At 43.2% G+C, this 27,566-nt stretch overlaps 1 protein-coding gene across 2 annotated transcripts in view; it reads left to right on the forward strand.

Moving 5' to 3' along the window:
• Window positions 1-272: 272 nt before the first annotated feature.
• NFKBIL1 (NFKB inhibitor like 1) overlaps window positions 273-27,566 on the forward strand; it is a 41,131-nt gene continuing 13,837 nt past the window's right edge. Inside the window, exon 1 of one of the 2 annotated variants that reach the window (XM_033941533.1) lies at window positions 273-595. The gene's annotated coding sequence lies outside the window, so the exon portion shown is untranslated. Of the gene's footprint in view, window positions 596-631; window positions 948-27,566 lie in introns of those variants that run through there. The other variant, XM_033941534.1, reaches the window with a different exon arrangement.

Raw genomic sequence — 27,566 nt, forward strand, 5'->3', positions numbered from 1 at the left:
GCCATCGCCTCTCTTTCTCTCTGACCCTCTGGCTAACACGGTACTTCTGGGTGCTTCAAGCTGTGGCCACAACCTTTAGTGTGCCGCAGCTCAAGAAAGTTTGCGGGACACTGCGCTAGACACTGACTAAAGTTTAGCGCAAGTTATCTCCCATAGGATCTATTTTATTCCTATTGACCCTGCTGTAGATAACGCACTAATCGTTAGTAAAAGACCCCATAAAATTGCAACTTTGGCAACCCTTGGATACATTACTCCTATAGACATCTTATTTCGTAAAAGTCATTATATTTGATTTGTATAATTTATTTAAACTTTTTTTTCTTTGATCAACGTTATAATTTGTAAATATGAATCTTTGTTGGTTAATAAAATGTTTGAAGAAGAAGAAATAAAAGGGAACCCTCCCACCTCATAGTCTGCCACTGACTGAGCACAGCAGAAACGGCTTCTGCATACGCTCCTCACCCGGAACCTTTCCGCAACTGCCTTTGCTTTCCACCGGAATTGGTTGACCTAGGACAGGATATGGTCGCCCTAATGATGGGAAGGATTCGTCTTCGCTAATGCTACCATAGATAAAGGAAAACTTGAAGTAAGTGTCTTAAGTTCTCTGTCTCCCTCCTATTTTCAGAATAAAGCAAAACCCGGCAAATTCTGTGTGTGATGATAAAAATCTCACGCTATCCGCCCCTGATCTGAGTCCATCAGTTGGGCTCCTACAACTGCGAGGATCTGTTGGCGTTATTGTTGTGTACAGTAGACATTTATTAGTTGTAGCCGTGTGATGGTTTGTACAGTATGGTCCTATCTGTATTTTGTTTTCTGTATCAATTATATGTTCTCGTCCAGAAACAGTTTTATGCTGTCTATATAAAAACTGTGATCATTTGGATCTGGGATTTGTGAAGAAGAGAGATAGAGACCTCCACAAGGCGTATAGATACGTAAGAATAAATGTTTCTTTTTCTTTGCAGCATTTTAGCAACTTTAGATATATGAAATAATATTTAAGTGATTTTTGTATTATCATCGATAACTGTGCTGAATTAGACCAAGGTTTACTGAACACAGCATTGTGAAATATTTGACATCTCGGAAAGTAAAACGAAAATTTTTATGGCTCATTGTCATTGAATAAGTGATGGCTTTTTCCATATTAACATGGCTAATAATATTTATACTCGCACAATCTACTAGGAAGATAAATTATAATTCTGTGATGATGTATCTCAATTTCCCACTGTATATCTGCGGATACAGCAGCAGCTGTGATACAGTGGGAATAATAATATTTATAGACAGATTCACGAATGGAACTGCCAAGCCAAATTTTTTTTTAATGCAGGGTCAAAATAATATTTCCTTTTAAAAGACTTTTTCTCTTGTATGCTCCCCTCCTCCTTTGGTTTGTTTTTTGTCTTTTTGCAAGAAAACTTTATCAAGTTTTTCTTTAAAGTGATGTGTAAACCTTTCTTTCAAATTGGTATGGTTGAATCCAGTACTGTATACATTATTTCTGTGCATATTTTTTGCTGATCCTATTGTATAGATTTGTGTAAAGCTACAAATTTATCATGTCTTGTGGTACTAAAAGTGGAAAAGTTTCAGGTTAGGATAAATTTTACACTCGTAATGTTTTCTGGAGCATGTTTATTTACTGGGTTGGTTAGTGCTATTCACTACTTTGTTCTTTTACCTGGGTTAAGTTTAGCAATTGCTTTCAATTCTCCAGCAAAGGAGACCTAAACAGCTACATATTAGCCAGCAATTGTTCAACTGTTGAGTCAGTTGGTATTTTATACTTTTTTGCCACATTTTGCTTTTGGCTTTCCTCATAATGTCTACATAACTCTAATTTTCTTCTCTCCTCTACCTGTTCCTAATCTTACTTCCCTTTGGCAGGCTGCTGCAGGATCTGCAGCTGCCCCTCTAGCCTTGGGTTGATGGTGGCAGCACACTAGCATTCTTGTTTGGATGAGAGATAATGCCATCTGTACCAGATCCCATATTTTAGATGCCCAAGTGACTAGGTGATTTGAAGATTTCTTAAGAACATAAGGATTGTCATACTGATTCAGATCAAATGTCCATTCTAGCCCAAATGTCCTGCTTCTACCAGTAACCAATCCAAGTCACAAGTACATGGCATAATCCTAAGAAGTAGCAAGATTCAATGCTTCCAACCCCAGAGAAGCAGTGGCTTTCCCCTTGACTACCTTAACAGTTTATGAACTTTATCTCCAAGAACTTATCCAAACCTTTTTTAAACCCAGCTAAACTAACTGCTTTTTTAGTAAATCCAAAGCTTTAATTATTCTTAAGTGAAAAAAATTAATTCTGTTTAGTTTAAATGTGCTACTATGTAATTTCATGGCGTGTCCTCTAGTCTTTGTACTTTTTGAAAGAATAAACAATTTATGTTTACGTGTTCCACTCCTTTCAGGATTTTATAGACTTCAGTCATGTGTCCCCTTAGATGTCTCTTCTCCAAACTAAGGAGCCCTAACCTGCCTTTCCTAATATAATTCCCATCCCTTAATCATTTTGGTTGTTCTTTTTTGTACCTTTTCTAGTTCCATCTTTTCTGAGATGTGGTAGACCAGAATTTAACATAACAGTCAGGCTGCAGCCTCACCATGGAGCAATACAGAGACATTATGGTCTTCTATGTTTTATTCTCTATTCCTTTCCTAATAATTCCTGTTTGCTTTTCTGATCGCTGTCACACACCGGGCAGATTATTTCGTTATATTGTCCACAATGGCTTCTAAATCATTTTCCTCGGCAGTGACTCCTAATGTGGAAATCTAGCATTATGTAGCTATAATTTTTTATTCTTCCCAGTGTGCATCAATTTGTTCTTGCCACATGAAATTTCATCTTCCGTTTGGTTGCCCAGTCTTCAGTCTCCCAAAGTCATTCTGCAATTTCATGCAGTCCACATATGATTTAACAACTTTGAATAGTTTTCTGTCCTCTAAATTTGATCACCTCACTCATTGTTTAATGTGTATCTTTCCTTGCTAGGCCATTTATTGAGTGATTTGGGTATAAAGCTCTTCAGCTATGCTGACGATATCACAATAATTATTCCTTGTAGTGCAGCTCTATCCAAAAGTACTAAAATCCATTGAGTCAGTGTTGAATCTGATAGACTCCTGGATTCAGGAATTTAAATTTAAATCAAATCAAATTAAATTAAATTCATCTTTGACTCTTCACAAAAGATCTCCCACGAACCATCAATAAAGCTCAATTTAATGACATTCTCAATATGTCCTACAATTAGAATACTGGGAGTTGTTTTCGATCAATGTTTGACCGTGAAGAACCAGATTGATGCTATGGTTCAAAAGGGTTATTATACCTAATGGGAGTAAATAGGCAGATAGACAAGGACGACCCGGTCGACATTGTATGTCTGGACTTTCAGAACGCGTTCGACAAGGTTCCGCATGAACGACTACTTCGGAAAATTGCGAGCCATGGAATTGAGGGTAAAATACTCACGTGGATTAAAAACTGGCTGGAGCATAGGAAACAGAGAGTTGGGGTAAATAGACAATACTCGGACTGGAAGAGCATCACCAGTGGGGTGCCGCAGGGCTCGGTGCTTGGACCTGTGCTCTTCAACATCTTTATAAACAATCTGAACATAGGTACGACGAGCGAGGTGATTAAATTTGTGGACGATACAAAGTTATTCAGAGTAGTGAAGACGCAGGGGGATTGCGAAGATCTGTAATGTGACATAATCAGGCTCGAGGAATGGGCATCGACATGGCAGAAGAGGTTCAACGTGGATAAGTGTAAAGTGATGCATATCGGTAACAAAAACCTCCTACACGAATACAGGATATCCGGGGCGGTACTTGGAGAGACCTCCCAGGAAGGGGACTTGGAAGTTCTGATAGACAAGTCGATGAAGCCGTTCATGCAATGTGTGGCGACAGCAAAAAGGGCGAACAGAAAGCTAGGAATGATAAAGAAGGGGATCACGGACAGATCGGAGAAGGTTATCATGCCGCTGTACTGGGCCATGGTGCGCCCTCACCTGGAGTACTGTGTCCAGCAGTGGTCGCCGTACATGAAGAAGGACATGGTACTACTCGAAAGGGTCCAGAGAAGAGCGACTAAGATGGTTAAGGGGTTGGAGGAGCTGCCGTACTGTGAAAGATTAGAGAAACTGGGCCTCTTCTCCCTCGAACAGAGGAGATTGAGAGGGAATATGATCGAAACATTCAAGGTACTGAAGGGGATAGACTTAGTAGATAAGGACAGGTTATTCACCTTCTTCAATGTAGGGAGAACGAGAGGGCACTCTCTAAAATTGAAAGGGGATAGATTCCGTACAAATGTAAGGAAGTTCTTCACCCAGAGAGTGGTAGAAAACTGGAACGCTGTTCCGGAATCTGTCATAGGGGAAAGCACCCTCCAGGGATTCAAGACAAAGTTAGACAAGTTCCTGCTGAGCAAGAACATGCGCAGGTTGGGCTGGTCTCAGTTAGGGCGCTGGTCTTTGACTGGAGGGCCACCGCGTGAGCTGGCTGCTGGGCATGATGGACCACTGGTCTGACCCAGCAGTGGCAATTCTTATGTTCTAAATTGTGCACTATCAGATCCTATTTTGAAGCTGTGGCTTTCAAATTCTAATCCAGTCATTGCTGTTGAGTCTTCTGGACTATTGTAACATTGTTTACTTGACAAGTACTAAGAAAAATATTGCCAGACTGAGATTGATTCAAAACACAGCGGTGAAGCAGATTTGCGGTCTGAAGAAATACGATCACTTGACACCTTACTACTGTGAATTACATTGGCTACCCTTTGAGGCTCGGGTAATTTTCAAACTGAATTGCTTATGTTATAAAGTTGCCTTTGGTTTAGCTCCGTCGTACTTAGCTGATAAGTTCCTTATAGTGTCACATAAGTAGAAAAACACATGCTCTTTTTACTTTTCCATCAGTCAAGTGATGTAAAAGTAAGAAATACTTTGAGTATACTCTCTCATACCAAGCAGCTCTTTATGATAAAGATTTTCATTTATTGCTGCTTACATCCTACTCTTATGGACATTTCAGTACTGGAGTACTGTGTCCAATATTGGTCACCGTACCTTAAGAAGGATATGGCAATACTTGAGAGAGTCCAGAGGAGAGCGACACGAATGATTAAAGGCATGGAAAACCTTTCATACACTGAAAGGTTGGAGAAACTGGGGCTCTTCTCCCTGGAAAAGCGGAGACTCAGAGGAGACATGATAGAGACTTACAAGATCATGAAGGGCATAGAGAGAGTAGAGAGGGACAGATTCTTCAAACTTTCAAAACATAAAAGAACAAGAGGGCATTCGGAAAAGTTGAAAGGGGACAGATTCAAAACGAATGCTAGGAAGTTTTTCTATACCCAACGTGTGGTGGACACCTGGAATTCACTTCCAGAGGGCGTAATAAGGCAGAGTACGGTACAGGGGTTCAAGAAAGGATTGGACAATTTCCTGCTGGAAAAGGGGATAGAGGGTATAGATAGAGGATTACTGCACAGGTCCTGGACCTGTTGGGCCGCCGCGTGAACGGGCTGTTGGGCACGATGGACCTCGGGTCTGACCCAGTGGAGGCATTGCTTATGTGCTTATGTACTTTCCTTTTTTCAAAATTTTTGTCAAATTAGATCATAGAAACATAGAAACATAGAAATTGACGGCAGAAAAGGGCTATAGCCCATCGAGTCTGCCCATACCAATGACACACTCCCTGATTCTTACTCTCCTAGAGATCCCACATGAATATCCCATTTCCTCTTGTCATACTCTCTCATATTGTAATATTTTGTAAACCTCATCGAACTAATGGTTATGCGGTCTAGAAATTCGACGTAACATAACATCATTCTTATTTTCAAATTATTTATAAATATGTTAAAAAAAAAAAAAAAGCATCTGTCCCAGTACAAATTCTTGCCACGTGCCACTACTCCCCTTCCTCCATTGAGAGACTTGGCTATTTAAACCTACACTCTGTTTTCTATCTTTTAGCCAGTTCACAACAGAAAACTGCCTCTTATTCCATGGCTTTGTAATTTTCTCAGGAGTCTCTCATGAGGGAGTTTGTCAAAAGCTTTCTTACAAGTTTCAAGTTTATTGAGATTTTGATTTAAACGCAATATCAAGTATTTTCAATGCGTATAACAATAATAATTTGGGGGGGGACAAATAAAACAGTTTAAAACCATATACATACAATTTTATCCATAATTTTATCTTACAATTTAGTTATACCACATCAACCAGCTTACTTTTATCCACATTTTTAAAATAATAGTTTCTACTATTTTAACCAATACTGATGTTAGGCTTGCCAGTCTATTTCCTGGATCACTCCTAGAACCCTTTTTAAAACATTGGCCACCTTCAGGTATGATGAGCAATTTTAATGATAGATTAAAGATTACCAGTAGTTGATCTGCAATTTCATTTTTGAGTTCTTTTAACCAGTCCAGATGATTTGTACTCTTTTTAAAATTTGTTTTGGTCTATTGCATCTTCCAGATTCCCTGAGATTTCTTTCAGTTCTTCAGTATCATCACCCTGAATACTGTTTCTGGCAAGGTAGCTCTCTTAACCTGTTTTTGCTTAAATGTTTATTTTCACCCCAGATTTATAAGCCAGATTTGGAATAGTGATCAAACACAGATTAAATCCACCTTAGTAAAGACCAAAGCAAAGAATTCATTTAGTTCAGGCAGCATATTCTCGCATCATCCACGGAGCCCCAGTACGGACAGCTGCTAAAGTGCTCTTGCACTTTAAGAACTTTAGAAAGTTTGCAACTGACCACACCGCGCATGCCTTTTGCCTTCGCCTCAGCCCTCGGGGTTTGATTTGACTGAGGTGGTTTTCCCTTCCATGTCCCCTACCCATTAACTGGTTTTAAAAAGTGCGGCAGGTGCCAGCGCACTATTTCCCTAACTGACCCACATAAGTAGTGTATTCAGTGCCTTGGCCTGGACCATTGCTTGGAGTCTTGTATGTGCTGTTTGACGCTTCAGAAGCATTCCATAAAGAGCCGCCTTTTACAGCAAAGACTTCTTTTCAGAACCATGGATACATCACAAGTACCTTCAACACTGTCTAAGCCATCGACATCAAAAGCATTGCCATTGGGGTACCAGCTTCCATGTCAGTGTCCATCAGGTAAGCCAGCTAAGAAGTCACCACAGTGTCTCGGGCCACTAAGGCATCGAGTCTAGTCGTACCGACAAAGCAGAGACCTTTAATGCGGCTCGCTTCAACTTCGAGGGGTGCATATTCATCCATGTCATCATTTCCGGAGCAAACTGCGGCACCCAAGCCACAGGTATCGGTACAGGCTTTGAGAGAGAAGCTCGATGCTCTCAGTTGGAGTTTGGGGATATGTTCCAACTTGTCACCCCCATGTAGGCTCCTCCGGTACCAGCCCAGCATGAGCGTCGCCCTATGCGAGATGCTGGTCCCACCACTACCTCATTGGTACTGTGCCAATCTCTGCACCGATCATCGTCATCGAGCCATGCTTCTCGACATCATTCTTCAAGGTACCAATCTCCTACAATGCATCGATCTTCAAGGTATTGATCTCCTTCTCCAAGGCGTCCACATAAGAAGCCTCATTCTTCTGTAACTTGCTCCAGTCATTCCAGGCATTTGTCTCCATGCCTTGCTTCATCTAAGTCTGGCAAGCATTCTTCGAAGTCCAGGCATATTTCTCCCAAACGCTCAGACAAGCATAAGAAGTCTCCCTCGCCTGTTCCATTGGACCGATACTGAGCCAAACGGCAGTACCATTCTCCTTCAATTCTGGTAGATTCAGATCTTCATCTGGATTCTAACCAGGGTGCATCTCCATCTTCTACAGAGGCTTAAGATTCTTAGGCAGAGTTTTCTCCTCATACCACTTCTCACAGAGAACCTTCTCCTTCTGAGTTGGTCTCATTTACTCAATTTATCAGGCAGATGAGTAAAGACATGGCTGTGAAATTGGAATCAGACTCCAAATATTTAGAGGAGTTTCTAGAAACTATGGACTATAAACATCCTAAGGAGCTTCTCAAGCTTCCTTTGCATGGTATACTGAAAGAAACTCTCCCTAAGAATTGGGAGTCTCCTTATTCTGTTCTGGCTGCTCCTAGGAAGCTGGATTCTCAGTACAAAATCATTTCCATTCCTGGATTTGATAAGCATCAACTTTCACATCAATCTCTTGTGGTTGAATCCACTCTCAAGAAATCAGCTCCTTCTAAAGTCTACACTACAGTTCTTCCAGGCCGAGAAGGTCGAACAATGGACAGAATTTGGGAGACATCTTTACCAGAATTCCATGCTGGCTAATAGGATCCTAAAGAATAGCAAGATTCCTGAATCTCAAAGTGTAAAAAAAGATTCTGGAACCCCAAAGAGTAGCAACATTCCATGCTACCAATCCAAGGCAAGCAGTAGCTTCCACTTTGTCTTTCTCAATATCAGACTATGGACTTTTCCTCCAGGAAATTGTCCAAACCTGTAGGGATGAGACTGCACACAGGAGTCAAGTTCGGAGACGTTCCCTTTGGAAAGTCCTGTTCCCTTTTATTGTGTTTCTTTGCTGATTACATCAAAGTAACTCCCTTGTTTACATATCTTATGATTGGTGGATACAGTCTCATGTGAAATCTGAGTACATTCTAAAGGTTACAATACCATGCATTTACAGCGTGATTACCCTCAAACTCAACACGTGTTAGATGCCTGTCTGCTGTTGTATTTTTCCATATAAGGACTACTTAAATAAAAAGGGGTATCTTGTGACAAGAGGGGGGAGGGAATGATTCAGCATTCTGTCACAAGGTTTAGTAATATTAGTGTGCCAACATTTCCTTGCTTTAGAATTGCTTAACTACATTTCCTCTTTTGTTATTATTTTTAAGAGCCTTATAGAGGTAAGGCAAGTCTGATCGAGATAATTTGCGATATTGACCATGACATGGATTTATGCATAAGGTAAACAAAGAAGGCAGGCATTGAACAAAACAACAGAAAGTAATCAAAAGACCTATTCCAATGAGTACCGTATTTTCACGCAAATAACGCGCACCCGTGTAAAACGCGCACACGGGTATAGCGCGCAGAAATCACGATGATATGTACAAAAACTTTTGTATACCGCGCTCACGGGTATACCGCGCATGATGCCCGACGCTCCTTTCGCCCGCCCTGACTTTCCGTGCGCTGTCCCGACTCTCCGTTCACCCCCCTGACTTCCGTGCACTGCCCTGACTTTCCGTGCGCTGTCCCGACTCTCAGTTCACCCCCCCTGACTTTCGTGCACTGCCCTGACTTTCCATGCGCTGTCCCGACTCTCCGTTCACCCCCCCTGACTTTCCGTGCACTGTCCCCCCTTGAAGTCCTGTCCCCCCTTGAAGGTCTGTCCCCATCCTGAAAGCCTGATGCCCCCCCCGACGTCCGATACATCCCCCCCGCGGCAGGACCACTCGCACCCCCACCCCGAAGGACCGCCGACTCCCCAACAATATCGGGCCAGGAGGGAGCCCAAACCCTCCTGGCCACGGCGACCCCCTAACCCCACCCCGCACTACATTACGGGCAGGAGGGATCCCAGGCCCTCCTGCCCTCGACGCAAACCCCCCTCCCCCCCCAACGACCGCCCCCCCAAGAACCTCCGACCGCCCCCCCAGCCGACCCGCGACCCCCCTGGCCGACCCCCACGACCCCCCCACCCCCCTTCCCTGTACCTTTGGTAGTTGGCCGGACAGACGGGAGCCAAACCCGCCTGTCCGGCAGGCAGCCAACGAAGGAATGAGGCCGGATTGGCCCATCCGTCCTAAAGCTCCGCCTACTGGTGGGGCCTAAGGCGCGTGGGCCAATCAGAATAGGCCCTGGAGCCTTAGGTCCCACCTGGGGGCGCGGCCTGAGGCACATGGTCGGGTTGGGCCCATGTGCCTCAGGCCGCGCCCCCAGGTGGGACCTAAGGCTCCAGGGCCTATTCTGATTGGCCCACGCGCCTTAGGCCCCACCAGTAGGCGGAGCTTTAGGACGGATGGGCCAATCCGGCCTCATTCCTTCGTTGGCTGCCTGCCGGACAGGCGGGTTTGGCTCCCGTCTGTCCGGCCAACTACCAAAGGTACAGGGAAGGGGGGTGGGGGGGTCGTGGGGGTCGGCCAGGGGGGTCGCGGGTCGGCTGGGGGGGCGGTCGGAGGTTCTTGGGGGGAGCGGTCGTTGGGGGGGGAGGGGGGTTTGCGTCGAGGGCAGGAAGGCCTGGGATCCCTCCTGCCCGTAATGTAGTGCGGGGTGGGGTTAGGGGGTCGCCGTGGCCAGGAGGGTTTGGGCTCCCTTCTGGCCCGATATTGTCGGGAAGTCGGCGGTCCTTCGGGGTGGGGGTGCGAGTGGTCCTGCCGGGGGGGGGATGTATCGGACGTCGGGGAGTCGGCCGGGCAAGAGGGCTTGGGCTCCCTCTTGCTCCGATCGTGGGTGCGGGTGGGAGCGCGTGCGAGCGGTCGTTCGGGGTGGGGGTGCGAGTGGTCCTGCCGGGGGGGGGGATGTATCGGACGTCGGGGAGTCGGCCGGGCAAGAGGGCTTGGGCTCCCTCTTGCTCCGATCGTGGATGCGGGTGCGGGTGGGAGCGCGTGCGAGCGGTCGTTCGGGGTGGGGGTGCGAGTGGTCCTGCCGGGGGGGATGTATCGGACGTCAGGGAGTCGGCCAGGCAAGAGGGCTTGGGCTCCCTCTTGCTCCGATCGTGGATGCGGGTGCGGGTGGGAGCGCGTGCGAGCGGTCGTTCGGGGTGGGGGTGCGAGCGGTCCTGCTGGGGGGGTGAATCGGACGTCGGGCGGGGTGGGAACTATGTTTAAAAACTTTTGTATACCGCGCTCACGCATATAACGCGCGAGGGGTATGCGCGGTAGGTAAAAACGCGTATAACGCGCGCGTTATATGCGTGAAAATACGGTAGATACTGCAAAATGACTCAGAACCATTGGCCGGATGGTAACCAAGATCATAAAACTTTCCACCACTCTGGTAAGATATTTTGACGAATATTAGAGGCCAAATTATGTAGTTGCTGAATTTGTTCTTCTATACGATTACTGTTATCTGTTAGATTAAAACAACACATTTTTAATGGTTTCACAATCCTGATGATATAATAATAATAATAAATAATCTATGGCTGCTCTGTTGTCTAACACAGCTGTACGTATTTCATTTTGTTCTTGATTTAACAAGTTAAGTGCTTGTGAGGTATGATTGATATTTTTTGCCAATGCACAAGCCAATCGAGATAAAGTTTTATGATTATATAATGCTAATCCAGGTACTCCAATTAAAGAAACTGCCAAGGAGATATATTCTGCTTTTGATAGCGAGTCAACATTACTATCACATTGGTCATTGAGGATGTAACTATCGGAGGTTAAAGAGAGAGCATTTTTCTTTGTATTTTTTGAATTAATCAATTGCTTTTTATTTACTAAGGCTGCTACTAATCTACTAAGGCAGCATTGTGTGTTGTACGATAAATTAGCAGGAATATAATTCCATTTTCATTTTCCATATGTCCAAAATCATCCTGAAGGAAGGAAAAGGAGAGCATTTATATATGAAATATTTACAAAATGCGAACAGTTCCATAAAGCTAATCCAATTTGTACAATTTTTTACCCTAGCACAATGATAGATTTTTATGATTTGCAACAATGGGAGTATAAATGGTCATGGCATCCCAAGGTAATTTTCGGATGACTTTTCCCCATGACATAAACATAGTTGTGAAATATTTCCTGTTCCCCCTGGCACTTTACATACTGGAATTAAACAAGAACCTAACAAGGTGTGAGCATCAATGCTCTGTTGTAAGCAGAAATTGTCATTTCCTGAGATATCTGCTATCTTTTCCCAAATGTTATATTGCATTCTTTGCTCCCATGATTCCTCAGCAGAAGAAAAAGGAAGACTAAGAAAGGTTAACAAGCAGATAACAATCATTAAAGAGTTATTAGTTAATTGTGCAAATATAACAGCAGGAAAGATTTCAGGAGTCATTTTCTTTTCATTTTGTTTTAAGGTGAGAATGGCTTGATCACTTAAGCTTTTAATATGTCCCCAAGTCAAAGGAGCAGACTTGGAATAATGCTTTCTTTTCCGGTTATCTTGCTGTGGTATGGGAATTTGTTGAGGTCGTCGTAAAATAAAATCAAATTCAGGAATGGGAGTCTGCAGATGCTGATGCCATGACATTATTATTGTAATTTTAGGTTGGATTCTTCTTCTGTAGTTTCTGAGATAGGAACAGGAGGAGTATCAGCAGATGATCGTACAGGTTGAACGTGTCTACTAGGCACCCAGACAGGACCTGTAGGAGTTAAAACAGCAGCATAACCCCGTCCCCAGATTATCAAGGGAACAGGGCCATGCCAAACAGGATTAGGCGACAGTTTATATTGCACCAAAGGTTGTGGTAACGGGACTGCCACTTGATGATGTTTATCATGTACAGAGTACTCTGAAAAATAGTTCAAATGGTTAATAGTGAATAAAACAATGGATAAAGACATTTGAACCTGTCTCAAATTAGGAACAGCATATTTCACTGGTTTTTGTTTTAATACATATGATTTTAATGTACGATTTGCGCATTCTGCAATGGCTTGTCCTGTAGAATTATAAGGCAAACCGTGAATCAATTGGATATCCCATTGTAAGCAAAATTCAGAAAAAGCATTGGAAGAATATGCAGCACCATTATCTGTTTTTAAAGTTTTTGGCTTTCCCATAACCGCAATACATTGTAACATATGATTAATTACTTGATTAGTTGTTTGTGACGTCACCTAAAGATAACACTATTTATCCCAGCAGCATATAAACTAATCCAAAAAACTTTTATATATAATACTGCTTTAAACTGGAACCTACATATCACAACACAAAGCCCAGTATTATCCAAGAACTCAGGCCTCAGAAACGGAGCCTACGCTCAGTCGTGAATCACAGACTGGAAGGATCCGCGTAGTCAAACAGCTCCTGCTCCAATCATTGGCCAATAAATACGGCTTATTTGAAAAAATTTTTTAAACATATTTTTTTAAGCAATTTTTTAAGCAATTTAAAACTCTAACATCAATTAAAGAAATGTCTTGCATATGTGGTAGCCAGGATTTGAAAAAAGGACTTATCTCAAAGTTCAGCTTATTTTGACTGCCATTTGTGTCTTATTTTGCCGACGCGGCCACGTTTCGCGGGAATTTTAACATCCGCTGCGTCAGGGCCATCCAGACACTCAAAATCACAGGCTCACTAAAAAGTAAAGACACAAAAAGTTAAAACATTCACACTATTATACCAACGCTAAACCCACTAACACTTACATACTCACAACCATTCCACCCGTCACAAATTTTCAAACCAAATCAAGATGGCGACAACCCCAAATAAATAGCGTCAAAATGACGTCATGACGTCTAGCGCCCCCATCATCCAATTACAACAGTATAACCGACTTTAATAGAAATGTTGCCATTCATACGATCTATTCAAACCTTTTGGCCACAATGTATCCAGCCTGTTAATCCAGCGCTGTTCTCTTTGGGCCAAATATCTCCTAAAATCCCCCCCTCTCCTACCCGGGGTAACCACCTCCAATATTAGAGCCCGTAGGGATCCAAAATCATGATCTTTCTCCACGCAATGTTTTGCTAAAGGGGCCCCAAGTACCTTATTTTTGACATTACTTTTATGCTCAGTTAAACGTGTGGTGAATTTTCGGGACGTCTGCCCAACGTAAACTAACCTGCAAGGGCATAATACAACATAAACCACACCACAGGTCTTACAGTCAGATGTGTGTCTTAAAGTGTACTCCTTATTATCATTCGGATTACAAAACATATCCGTACACAACATAAGACTACACATCTGACACCTCCCACAAGCTCTGTGACCCATCCATACCAAATCCCGTTCAGCATTAGGGGGCAAAGAGGGCCCCTCTTTGCCCCCTAATGCTGAACGGGATTTGGTATGGATGGGTCACAGAGCTTGTGGGAGGTGTCAGATGTGTAGTCTTATGTTGTGTACGGATATGTTTTGTAATCCGAATGATAATAAGGAGTACACTTTAAGACACACATCTGACTTTAAGACACACATTGGATGATGGGGGCGCTAGACGTCATGACGTCATTTTGACGCTATTTATTTGGGGTTGTCGCCATCTTGATTTGGTTTGAAAATTTGTGACGGGTGGAATGGTTGTGAGTATGTAAGTGTTAGTGGGTTTAGCGTTGGTATAATAGTGTGAATGTTTTAACTTTTTGTGTCTTTACTTTTTAGTGAGCCTGTGATTTTGAGTGTCTGGATGGCCCTGACGCAGCGGATGTTAAAATTCCCGCGAAACGTGGCCGCGTCGGCAAAATAAGACACAAATGGCAGTCAAAATAAGCTGAACTTTGAGATAAGTCCTTTTTTCAAATCCTGGCTACCACATATGCAAGACATTTCTTTAATTGATGTTAGAGTTTTAAATTGCTTAAAAAATTGCTTAAAAAAATATGTTTAAAAATTTTTTTCAAATAAGCCGTATTTATTGGCCAATGATTGGAGCAGGAGCTGTTTGACTACGCGGATCCTTCCAGTCTGTGATTCACGACTGAGCGTAGGCTCTGTCACCTAAAGATAACCAGAATAGGTGTCAGTAGTAACGTGTAGATATTTCCATTTCCCAAAAGGAGGATATTGTGTGACATACATTTGCCACACTTGATTTACTGCAAGTCCCCTGGGGTTTACACCATATTCAGCAGCCAAATGCAGCTGTGAGCATTGTGGGCAAGATTGAACAATAGTTGTAGCTTGATTTAATGGAATTTTAAACATTTTTACCAAGGCCTTTGCATTTTGGTGGAAGAATGCATGACTGTCTATGGGGGTGGTAAATTGTGCAAAAACTTTCTTGGTTGCAGTGTCTGCAATATTATTTCCTGTAGAAAGGACTCCAGGAAGATTTTGATGACTACGAATATGGAATACACTGAGAGAGTGTTTACGTGTTGACAATAAAGAACGTAATTCAAGAAACAACGATAGTAAATTGTCATCAATTGACGGGGTTATGTAGGCACCAGGAAGCTGGTAAATTAAATTACGAATGTACAGATTGTCTGTGATCAGGTTCAGTGGACAATGGGAAAAGGTTTGTAGGGCAAGAATAACAACAGCTACTTCTGATCGTTGAATGGATTGTTGTGGGGTAGTGATTAAGACCCGAGGAGTATTTTCTTGGGTCCAATGCATGACCCCGCGTGTCTTGCTACCATTTGTATAAATAGTAAGAGCATTAATTATAGGTGTTAAGCTTAGTGCAGAATGAAAATCCAAAACGCCTTCTGCGACCAGAATTAATCATTTATCTTTAGGATAATGTTGACAAATATGACCATTGTAATTTGTTAAGGCAATTTGCAATTCATCATTACATTTAAAAAGACAATCCCACTGATCTCGTGAAATGGGAACGGTGATAGATATCAAGATTCTTACTGCAAAAGAATCGCTAGGAGACACTTTAACTCAAATGGGTGGCTCTCTACAGGAGCTTATTAAACATAAAGAGTGGAGAGCTATGTATGTTAACGCACGCAGCCTAGGGAATAAATTTCTAGAACTGGAAACAGAAATAGTTAATGCAGACCTTGACGTAGTAGCAATATCCGAAACATGGTTCACAGACTCTAATGGGTGGGTTATAACTATACCAGGATACAACCTGCTTCGCCAAGACAGAGAGGGTAAGTTAGGAGGAGGGGTAGCACTTTACATCAAAGAGAACATCAAGACAACCAGGATCGCGGATGTCAAGTATACTGGGGAATCCATCTGGGTAAACCTGGCCAGAGGCGGAGAAAAATGCCTGTACCTTGGTGTGGTATACAGACCTCCAAGACAATCGGAGGACAAGGACACAGAATTAATTGAAGACATTGAGAATATCACCTTACGGGGGGACGTTGTTCTGTTAGGAGACTTCAACATGCCTGATGTAGACTGGAACACACTCTCAGCGACAACTTGTGATAGCAGGAGGATATTGACGTCCATGAAGGGAGTACGGCTCAAACAAATGGTACTAGAACCCACTAGGGCCCAGGCCATCCTGGATCTGGTACTTACGAACGGGGAAAGCATCTCGGAGGTCTCGGTGGGAGAAACGCTAGCCACCAGTGACCATAACATGGTATGGTTTAACCTTAAGAAAGGCTTCACTAGATTACAAACAAAAACAAAGGTACTCAATTTCCGGGGCACTGACTTCGCACGCATGGGAGACTTCGTCCATCAGAAGCTGCAGGTTCACCCAGTACCCCAAAGATAGCAAAAAGAGCAGAGAGACTGCTGAGCTAGCTGTGTTCTTATGCCGCTCAGCAAACATCAAAGAGGACAACCCCCCCAAAGAATCGCACCCCCTACCATCCTACGTATGGACAACACTCATCCAACCATCCATACCAACCATCTACACTCAGCCAAAAACACACCAACCAACCCAGGGAAATAGCCGAGGACATACGGTATCGTCAGCTAAAACATAAGGACTACTTAAATAAAAAGGGGTATCTTGTGACAAGAGGGGGGAGGGAATGATTCAGCATTCTGTCACAAGGTTTAGTAATGTTAGTGTGCCAACATTTCCTTGCTTTAGAATTGCTTCACTACACAAACCTTTCTTAAAACTAGCTACGCTATCCGCTCTTACCACAACCTCTGGCAATGCGTTCCAGAGCTTAACTATTCTCTGAGTGAAAAAATATTTCCTCCTATTGGTTTTAAAAGTATTTCACTGTAATGAACTACCACATCTATATCAGTGCCATTCTTGTGTTTTTACAAAGCTGTGGTAAATATGGCCTTAGCGCACCTTTTACATGAGTCTCTCCTGCTTGCTAAGGCCACTTCTTTACTGCTGCCAGAAAATGGCCAGTTTTCCCATTTTCTGAATTAATGGATATATGCTAGTGTTGTCATTAATACAAATTAGTGTTTGAGCCCTTACCGCCACCTGTTTTGTAGGCAGTAAAGACTCACATGCTAATCAACATGCAGCAATGTGAATGCGCTAATCGATTAGTGCAGAATTGCCCACACTGCCCCCAGATTCGCTCCTCAAAAATTAAAAATATTTTTTCGCATTTGGAACTTCCCATGGGAATCTTCAGTGCATCCTGCAGTAAGCAGGAGCTTACCACAGTTTAGTAAAAGGAGCTCTTGGGTTCCGATCCCAGTGCTTATCTGGTACAGTGATATTGCAGTGTTTACCCAAAGTTACCAGAGGATGAGAATTGCCCCGTTAATGTGTCTTTCTGTATAGAATTCTTCTTTTTTCAGAACTTTGTAGCTAACTGTGTAGGTTTGCCTATTTAACCAGCATTTTCTTTTTTTTAAATAATAATTTTATTTCAAGGGAATATCACACAACAACTCACAAACACAACAAGCCAACAAAAAACAATATCTTATAACCAAATACAAAAAAAAGCACCAAAAAACCAAATATATCATTCTCAAAAAATTTTCCCCCTGTTTTCACCCCTTTCCCCCCAACCTCCCCCATCCCTACCACCCTCTCCCCCCCAAAATAAGAAAAAAAAAAAAAAGGGGGGGGAACCTCCCTTCCCTCCAAACAACAGGGACATGAAATAGCTCAAAAACAGCACAAAAATATCAAACCAACTATGCTGTCTGCCACTGTTCAGGTTTAGTAAAACCAGGGACACCCACATTCAACAAACAACATTCCAAACACACCGGACAATGTTTGTGTAACACCCTCACCAACACACAGCCTACCACTTGCCAGTATTCCTTAACCAATGGACACCCCCACCAAATATGAAGAAAATCCCCCCGCTCCCCACAATGATGCCAACAACGATCCGATGCCTGCCCTAAAATACGCTGCACCCTATCAGGGGTAAAATACCACCGATAATACATAGCCATTCTCGACATAATTAATAGATACAGTGGGTGAAAATTTTACCAGCATTTTCTATCCTAGCTGTAAACCATCTCATTTGTAATCTACCAACCTGGGTGCTACGTAGGAATCTCTCATCCTTAGTTTTCAGGTTACGTCTTCGTAATAATTAATGTGTCCGATTATGATTGACATATAGCTCAAGGTCTAGGAATAACAGTTTTTATTTTATACTGAATTATGCAATGGCCACTTGTTTTTGTTTATTTACAGATCTTAATTTACCCTCTCTTTTATGAGCGCATAGTGTGGGTTTTAGTGCCGGCAGTGGTGCTAACTGCTGTGATGCTCATAGAATTCCTATGAGCATTGGAGCAGTTACTGCTGGCGCTAAAACCTGTGCTATGCGTTTGTAAAAGAGAGGTTAATTTTTTCCCCCTTTTGTTTTGCAAATTGAATTGCTTCTTTCTCTACCTTATTCTTTGCAAATGGTTTTTGATATGACAATTTCTCTAAATAGGTTAATTTTGCACATACTAAGATGGGAATGAACCTCATTCCTAAGCTAGGATATGTGGAGTATGATTTCAGTCATTCAGATTTACTGCTAATGCTCACTATAGTACTTACATTGTGTTAAAGAGAGCTTCTTTTCTGGCACTTCTTTGATAGTCAATTCCTTCTCGTCATACTCTCACATAGGGCATGTTTGATTTAATCTTGACAGTCAATATTTTCCCTAGCCAAAGCTTTCCGTAGTTCTTTAATATTATTCTTAAGCCACACAGTGACCTACCTCAGCATTTTCCTTAACCCACAAATTACTAATAATGTTGGAGGAAAGGCCTCATCAAGGCATTTGCCTAGCTATATTCACATACCATTTCCTTATTATCTTCCCCCAGTCTGTAGCTCCAAATAATTTTTTTAGTGCAATAGGTGTGTCATTCTGGACTGTAGGGAATTCTCCCCTTTCTCGCGAGCTGTGCAGAAGGAATCCACTCCAGGTTTTCAACTACTCCTCCTTCTCCAGAGGACTCTGCTGCATCCTTCAGTTTTTCCTTCTGTATGTGAACCAGAAGGTGTCTTTCTGATCTGCTCTGTATATTTCTTTATTATTTTTGTAGTTTTTGCGGCTTTTGGTGCACCAGAGCTCCCCCGTGTAGGGGAAAGCTCTGCCTGCATGGAGAAGAAGCAGACTTGGGTCTGCAGTTGGCAGGTTAATCCTTGGAGACCTGTTTGGCCAGCCTGCAGAAAACTTTATGGTCCATATCCCTAGTAGCTCGCCCTACTGATTCGCAAGGGCTTGAGTGCAGGCTGTGTTACGCATCTGCAGAGGGCTCAGTGGAGCTCTGCGGGTTGTCAGCTGTGAATTTCGTCTCCCCCCTTCACGTGTGCTGTTCCACAGAGGTTGAGGATCAGTCCAACTTCGGTTTGACTGGCAGCCCAAAGATCTCAGTATTTGGAGGACTGGCTGATTTAGGAAGGAATTCTTCTGCCAGATCCAGCAACTGCTTTGAGCTGTGGCAGGCTGCAACACCTTCAGAGCACATGTCACAGTGAGTAAGGATGTCACAGCCTATGGCAGAATCAGGGGGGGGGTCTGAAAATCCTTTTTTTTAGGTTTCTGCCATATTCTGCAGGGCCCCCCATCTCTAATATCCTGTTTTGAGAGGGGTTTTTTTGCTTTTAATTAAGGCATTTTTGAGCTGCTTTTTAGCGCCAAAATGCTGCCGTGGCAGCATCTTGGATTTCCAGATTTTAAAAAAAATTTTTTTTCCCCAATAGTTTTCCAGATCTTTCATATTACCTCATTTTGCCTCAAAACTGGCAGGGATGGATTTCTCGGACACTTTTACCCCTAATTCATGAAAGATTTGCACTGGATGGATGCTGGCACACCCTTGCGCTGCTTGTCACACAGCAGGTGAAGGGGAGATGGGAGCATTGGGTTTAGCCTCCTTTTTGGGGAAACTCGTTTTGATATACGAGTAATTTGGTTTCCAAGCATGCTTCTGGAACGAATTATGCTCGTAAACCAAGGTTCCACTGTATTTGAATCTGAAAACCAGTGAAAATTTGCATAAATGCATAAAGCCACATTTTTGGGATGGTCATATCTTCAGCTTCACTTGACTGTAAAAGCTCATATTGCAAATCTTGGAAATACCTCATGGTACATGTCTGCTGGTAAAGTTGTACCCTCAGTTGACTTACCTACCAGCAGCAGTATGGAGCCAAACTGTGCCAAAAATTTTCATTTATGAATTTTTTTGCCTACTTTGCTGACCTGTAGAAATGGAAGCACAATCGCAAAAGATTTCAAACTTGGCACAGAAACTTGCCGCAAGGTGTCGTGCCAAACTGGATTTCTAGGGGATCGAGCGTGGGCGGTTTACAGCATTGGTCCACTTGACATGGAATGACCCATTCTCGATTTTAAACCATCAGTAGTTCGGGTAGCGCATATGAGGGAAAGTTTCATATGTCTCTCATGTTTCATATCTTTTATGTGCTTTATTTCAACTGCTTTGAGAAGACCTATACTGGTTGGCCAGGAGGCAGTGCATCCAAGATATACTTGAGTGCAACTCAGTGCTCTCTATCTCCACCAGCTGGTTGATGGACTTAATCCCACTAGTGTCTGGATTCATCTGCTGTGACTAAAGGAAAGAAAATTATCAGGTAAGGACATCATTTCACCTTATTTATAGTCTGCTTTTTACAAAGTGGATCACAAAATCACATATATAATATACATAACAAACATCCATATAAAATCAGACATCAAAGCATACATCTTTCTTCACTACAATATCCATTATTCTACTATAGCAAAAAAATGAGTTTTCAACACCCATATTTCATTCTACAGAATAAATACTGTTTCAACAATCTTGCTGCCTTATATAGGTCAGAGCTAGTTCCATTCTGCAGGGCCTATGCACGAGAAAACTCTCGCTCTTGTTGTTTGCAATCTTATTTCCTTTCTTGTTGGTATATATCAGTGTATCGCAAATTGTGTGCCTCCTGAGATTTCAGGTGTGCCATGACACACTGGCGAGGAGAAGAGTCACCTGTGCTGACTGACTGCCTACAGGACGTGTCTATCGCTGCGCAGATGACTTTCCTCCTGGCCTGCATCTCTCCTCCTCTCCCCACACCTCCCAGATCCCTCCACCGAAGCGGGTCATGGCCAGATGTGCCTCCTTGCAAGCACAGATATTGACGCGATGACATCACGCATGCATGTGACATCATTGCGTCGATGTCCGTGTACTTCTGGGTGCCTTCCAGCCAGGGAACTGAATTTAGTATGCCACCAGCTGGAAAGTTTGCGAGACACTGGTATATATAAATCACAATATCCCGCAGATTGTAGTTTTTGGAGGGAGTATAAAATGAAATACTATCGATCAAGTATTTTGGTGCTTGCTGATAAATACTCAGATAAATTAGTGCCAATTTATATTGAACCCTGTGTTCCATTCTAAGCCAATAAAGTTTGATGTAATAATCTGTCACGTGGTCATATTTCCCTACCCCAAAAAGGCTTCAAATAATAGAATTTTGGGTAACCTGTGTAAGGCATGCATAGCTGTCATAGAAACTCCTGAAAAAACAAATTACAGTAATCAAGGCTGGACAATACAATTGCCTGGAGAGCATGCTTATAGTCATTTCCAGAAAGATACGATCAAAGATTATTTAATAACCGCAGCTTAAATTATACCTTCTTTATCATTGCCTGTATATGTTCTTTAAAGAACAGATGTGAGTCAATAATTACACCCAAATAGCGAATCTCAGATGAGAATTTCATGGGTTGTCTAATATTCTAACAGAAGGTGGAATATTTATATCAGAATGTCTGGATAGGCACATCGCTTTTGTTTTCGCGATGTTCAGCATCAGACTATTAGCATCCATCCATTCTTTTATTTCGGCCATAACCTCATTCAATTGCTCAATAGACTGCAACAGAGATCCATCAATTGGGAGAAAAAAATTGTATGGTGTCTGCGTACAATCTATATGATACCCCCTAGTCCCTGCAGTAATCTACATAAAAAAAAGAGATACAAGTTAAACAAAATCACTGAAAGGGCCGATCCTTGTGAGACACCAATTTTTACGGTCCTTTGAGCTGATAATTGCCCCTCAATATTCATTTCCTGTTTCCGGTTAAATAAAAATGAATGAAACAATTGTAAGACCACCCCGCAGAATCCATATTCACTATCTAACAAAATATCATGATCCAATATATCAAAAGCAGCGGATCTTGGCGGTGTGTATCGCGGTTTTGGGGTCACTCGTATTCTAGCTCAGTTCTCTTGCCCAAGGTGGGCAATGCGGCCTTTTGTCTAGGCCAGGAAAATGTGGTTTTTAAACGTTGGGTGCGGAAGGGGCTTTGCAATCTGGGGCATTACCTTCAGGCTGATAGGAGTCTTTCTCCTTTCCCGGCTCTTCAGGCGTCCTGGTCCCTGAGTGGCTTGGATCATTTTGTGTATAGGCAGCTTGCTTATTACATTGTTACTCTGCCCAGGGACTCCCTCCAGCACGCTTTTCTAGTTACCTTGCAGGATTTTTTTTTAACGATAATTGGGATTGGCTCTAGTTGTCTCAATATTATTGCCTGCTGGTGGCTCTGCATCCACGGAGAGACTACCACCACCTTCTGTCTCTGTGGACTTGGGTTGCCATCCTCGGGTTACATCCTTGTCTCTGTTGGTGCAGCAGATACCCAGGGTGGTGCAGAGCACTGAGCTCCAGGAATGCCAATTTCGGGTCCTTCATCGGGGTTATGTTTCTCAGAAGCAGGCCTTTCACTTCGGGTGTGCCTCTACCTCTATGTGTTTGAAATGCCACCGGGTTGATAACTCTCTGGCACATGGTCTTTGGTCATGTGCGGTCATTGTTGCCTTTTGGCTGGAGGTTCGTTGTTATTTGCAGACTCTGGTGGGCTATGCCCTTCCCTCTCAGGTGGAGGGGATCCTCTTTTTGGCTACGGGTTTTTTGGGTGTGCTCTCTGCTGGGGATTCTTTACTTATTCGCAAGGGCTATATAGTGGGTAAGAAATGTATTTTAAATCATTGGCTCCAGGACTCCCCACCCACCATTTGGTATTGGCGCAATAAATTTCATCTGCTAATGGTCTGGGAATCCTTTTCAGCTCGGTTTTCTTGTCATCGTAGTAAGCTTTTTTTTGTCCGTTTGGGCACCTTATTTGGATACTCTTTACTCTCTGATTAAAAGCCAAGTTCTCAACCGGTTGCGGAAGCCAGTGGTACCCGTGTTGCCAGTTGGTTAAGGGGGGGATTAAGATGGGGGGTTGTAGGGGGGAGGGGTGGGGAGGCTTCTCTTGTTAGGTGGGGCTTGGCCGAGTCTGGGTATAAGAACCCAACCCGGACTCTTCCGGTCTCCGCCCGTATGGGTGGTTTATTGTTGTTGTTTCTGTATGCAGTAGACTGAAAATGCTATCTTACCTGCTATGTTTGTTTGGCCTTTATCATTTAATAAACTGTTTGGGGGGGAAAAAAAGCAGTGGAGATGTCAAGAAACACAATCAAATAATTCTTCCCACGATCAAATCCACATCTCAATTCGTCTAACATTGAGATCCTCCTGTCTTTCGACCAAACCAACCCCAACACAACGAACAAACTACACACTACACTAGAAACAGTGTCAAAATGGATGAGACCACAAATTAAAGCTGAATCATTAAGACAAAACCAATTTCTTACTTCTAGAAAAAAACTAAACCTCAACCATAACAAACCTATAAATAGACTCCATCACATACCCCATGCAACTCATTCGTAACCATGCGCAACCTAAGGCAAATCTGAAAATACTTCAACAACGAACAATTCAAACTCTTGGTACAAGCGCTAATCCTAGGACTCCTGGACTACTGTAACGTGCTATAACTGTCATGCCCAACCAACATGCTAAAACAATTACAAACAGTCCAAAATACAGCTATTAGACTGATTTACTCACTGAAAAAATATGACCACATTACCACCGCCTTCCGAGATTCACACTGGCTCCCAGTACAAGCACGCATACAATACAAATTCTACTGCACCCTATTTAAAGCTCTAAATGGAAACAGACCAAGCTATCTGAGCAACCGTCTAATCAGGAAAAACACATCCAGACCAAGGAGAACTCATGCACATTTTACCCACCCCCCAATCAAAGGTATACAAAGCAAAAAAATGTACGACGGACTATTAGCCACCAGAGCAGCAAAACTAGACCGCCACTTCTCCAATCTGCTGACTATGACGCCCAACTACAAAACATTCAGGAAAGAACTTAAAACGTTTCTATTCAAGAAATTTGTCAAATGATCTAACTAAACCTGATCAACCCTCCACAGATCCTGACACATACTACATCTGTTAACCATGTATTCTCCCTGAAAATGCCCAGGCCAACTCTTGTTGCAAACCGCCTAGAACTGAAAGGTATTGGAGGGATAGAAGATATCAATGTAATGTAATATCAGTGTATCAATGTAATGTAATGTATCTAATTTCTTCTTGACTGCCTGCTTGATTCGGACGACTTCCAGTCGGGCCATTTGACTGACACGAAAAGGGTACTATCTTTTCCTCAGTTCTTTACACGTGCATCTTCGAATTTGCACAGCGCTCTTTTCTCCTGGGTGATGTTTTTATTCATATAGGAGAGACATGTGTTTCTTTCCGGAGACTTGGGCGTGGAGTCTCTGTCTCAGATTGGTATTCTTCTTCGCTTACCATGACCAAGAGTATGGGATTCTGTATAGTTTCTGGGATCCATATTGCTGACTCCACTGGGGACTTCGGCTTTTGTTCCGGTGGTTCCCGGTATTTCAGGGCTCCAATTATTTGGTATGCTCCTCCTGCGTCGCTCTGTATGATTTGGTGGCTCAGCGCGATTTCTCTTTTCAAGGCATGCCTCGGTCTTTGCTGGACTATCTCATGACCACCGACCATCCCGGGCTGTCGGGTTGGGGGGCTCGGTGACTTACATCCTCAGCTTCAGGAGTCTGGTCTTCAGAGGCAACTCAGTACTTGTTCATTCTTCTACTCTTGAGCAGGGTCAGGCTACCTTTCTGGAGCTTCAGATCATTCTTCCGGATTGCCGCTGAGGGTCCTTTTGGTCAGTATTAGGATGGGGGTATTTCTCTACAGCTTGGGCAGTAGGTGTTGTACTTATTGGCAGGTGAAGTTGTTCTGCTTCAATGGGTGGACTCTCATCTTCGTCTTCTGTTGGCAGATCCTTTTATAGATCAGGATAAGAGTTTGAGCATGGCCCATTTCTTGTATGTTACAGTGTACAGCGCTGTGTACGCTCTGGAAAGTGTGCATGTTAGTAATAGTGTAATCTTCTGCATCCTGGATATTGAGATTTGTGGCTCAGGCGTTCTAGTTCTTTTTATGGACGTGAGATCTCCTTGACCTAGACCTCATGGCCTCGTCTCTCAATTCTAAGCTTCCTAGCGTCTTTGGCGGGCCCAGGGAGTGGGAGTTAGAGGGGGTAGCTGCATGGCTCCTTTCTCGCTTCTGCCTTCTCTTTTTCAGTGTTTTCCGCTGGCTGATGATGGCTTGGATTTGCCATCTCGAGCTCGCTTTCCGGGCACAGTATTTGTAGAATCTCTGGATTGGCGGCACCATCCTTACTTTGCGGATTTGATGAGTCTTTCGACAGCCGGATTAAGAAGTTTCCTGGTATCTCTGGCTTTGCTCGCCTAGGGTCCAATCAACATTGATATTTGTACTACTTTAGTATTACGACCTAGTTTTTTGAAAAATCTTGGCTGACGTGTAAGGGTTATGCGAAACAGGTTGTTTCTTCTCTTATCCAGGTGCTACGGACGTCTTCTCCTGTGGCTTCTGCTTCCTTTTGGAGGTTTTTCCTTTCTTGGGTGCTTCTTAACGTTTGAACCACTCCAGAGTTCCTTTTTGGCACAGGTGTATTGCCGAGGGCTTAGCGTTCATTTCCCTTCAGCTTCTAGTGCCATTCTTGGCTTGTTGCAAGGGCTAGGTATATTGCTCTTCGCTTACTTCTCAGCTTCATGTAGTTCAGTTCCTAAACAGAGTGCGATATATTCATGCGCCTCTTAGAAAGCCCGGTTTGGAGTATAATCTTCATGTACTTCTTCTCAGTTTATCGAAGGCTTCATTTCATCCTTGTCTTTTGGGACTCTAAAGGGCTGTGCCGTTGAACATGGGGTTTCTTGTGGCCATGGCTTCAGCTCTGCAGTGTTCTATGTTGCAGGCCTTGTTCAACGGGGATTCCTATTTCTGATGTCCTAAATATGGGGTATCAGTTCGGATGGTACCACTATTTCTTTCTAGGGGGGTGTCATCCTTTCTTTTATGTCCTGCTCGCTTTTCCTTCCTTCTTCCTGGGAGGAGAAATTGGGAGCAGTGCTTTTATTCACTGCATTTTTTGATACGTACGTAGCGTTCTCCGTGAGCTCGGTTTCTAACGACTTTTAGTTGTTTATATCTCCTTTTTGTATTCTTCAAGGGACGCCTCAAACGTATGGCGGCGTCCGAAGCCGCCATCACTCGATGGGTCCAGGAGGACATTCTTTATGCTTGCTTGCTGGCAGGGAAGTGGTTGGCGAAAGAACTTCATGACCATTCCGCTGGAGCGATGGCTACTTCTTGGGCTCGGCCCAGAGGTTTTTTCCTTGGAGGAGATTTGTCTCGCGGCTAATTGGTCTTCCAAGAGTGCTTTCTCTCCGCATTTCTGCTTGGATGTGGGGGCGCATGCGGTAGGGGCGTTTTGTGCTTCGGTTGTTTAGGAGGCGGCATTTGCTGCTGTTGCTAGGGAAGGAAAAATTATGTTCTTACCTGTTAATTTTCTTTCCCTTAGACGCAGCAGATGAATCCAGAGCCCCACCCTTTCTGGATATTGTCTCTCGGTTTTTTCTTTTGCAACTTTCGCAGTTTGTTATTATGGCAAGTTGTTTTCTGTATTATTGCATTTTGAGATTTGTTATGGGAAAGAAGTTTTTTACATGCTATGCCTATTGATGGTTACGGATGCTTGGGCAAGGAGCTATACTGGATAAACAGGAGGAGTGCCAGCCAATAGGACCACCTGTTAATCAGTTTCTCTATCTCCGCCTGCTGGTAGATGTGGGCTATCCCATTGGTCTCTGGATTCATCTGCTGCGTCTAAGGGAAAGAAAATTAACAGGTAAGAACATAATTTTTCCGTGCTTTTGACAGTTTTGGGGAGGAGCTTTATCCTGGAGATCCTATCGGGGATCAAGACAGATTCATAGGGCCCAGGTGAAACCAAACTGCCAGTCCTTGCCTCATGTCATCCTCCAAGAAGGTGCAATGACACCTGGTCTGAAGTATTCTCCCTGATGATAGAAGGAAGGCTCTTGGTGTATGTGGAAGTCTGAGAACAGATCTTGTCAGACTGCTGGGTGCTGGATATCATTCAGGGAGAGTACAAGCTCAAATTCAGCCTTTCCCTCACAGATTGGGTTGTGGTCTTCCTAGTGGAATGCCCAGAAAACTCATGCAGAGTCTTAGCAAC

The sequence above is a fragment of the Geotrypetes seraphini genome, chromosome 4 (genome assembly GCF_902459505.1).
Source record: "Geotrypetes seraphini chromosome 4, aGeoSer1.1, whole genome shotgun sequence".
Lineage (NCBI taxonomy): Eukaryota > Metazoa > Chordata > Amphibia > Gymnophiona > Dermophiidae > Geotrypetes > Geotrypetes seraphini.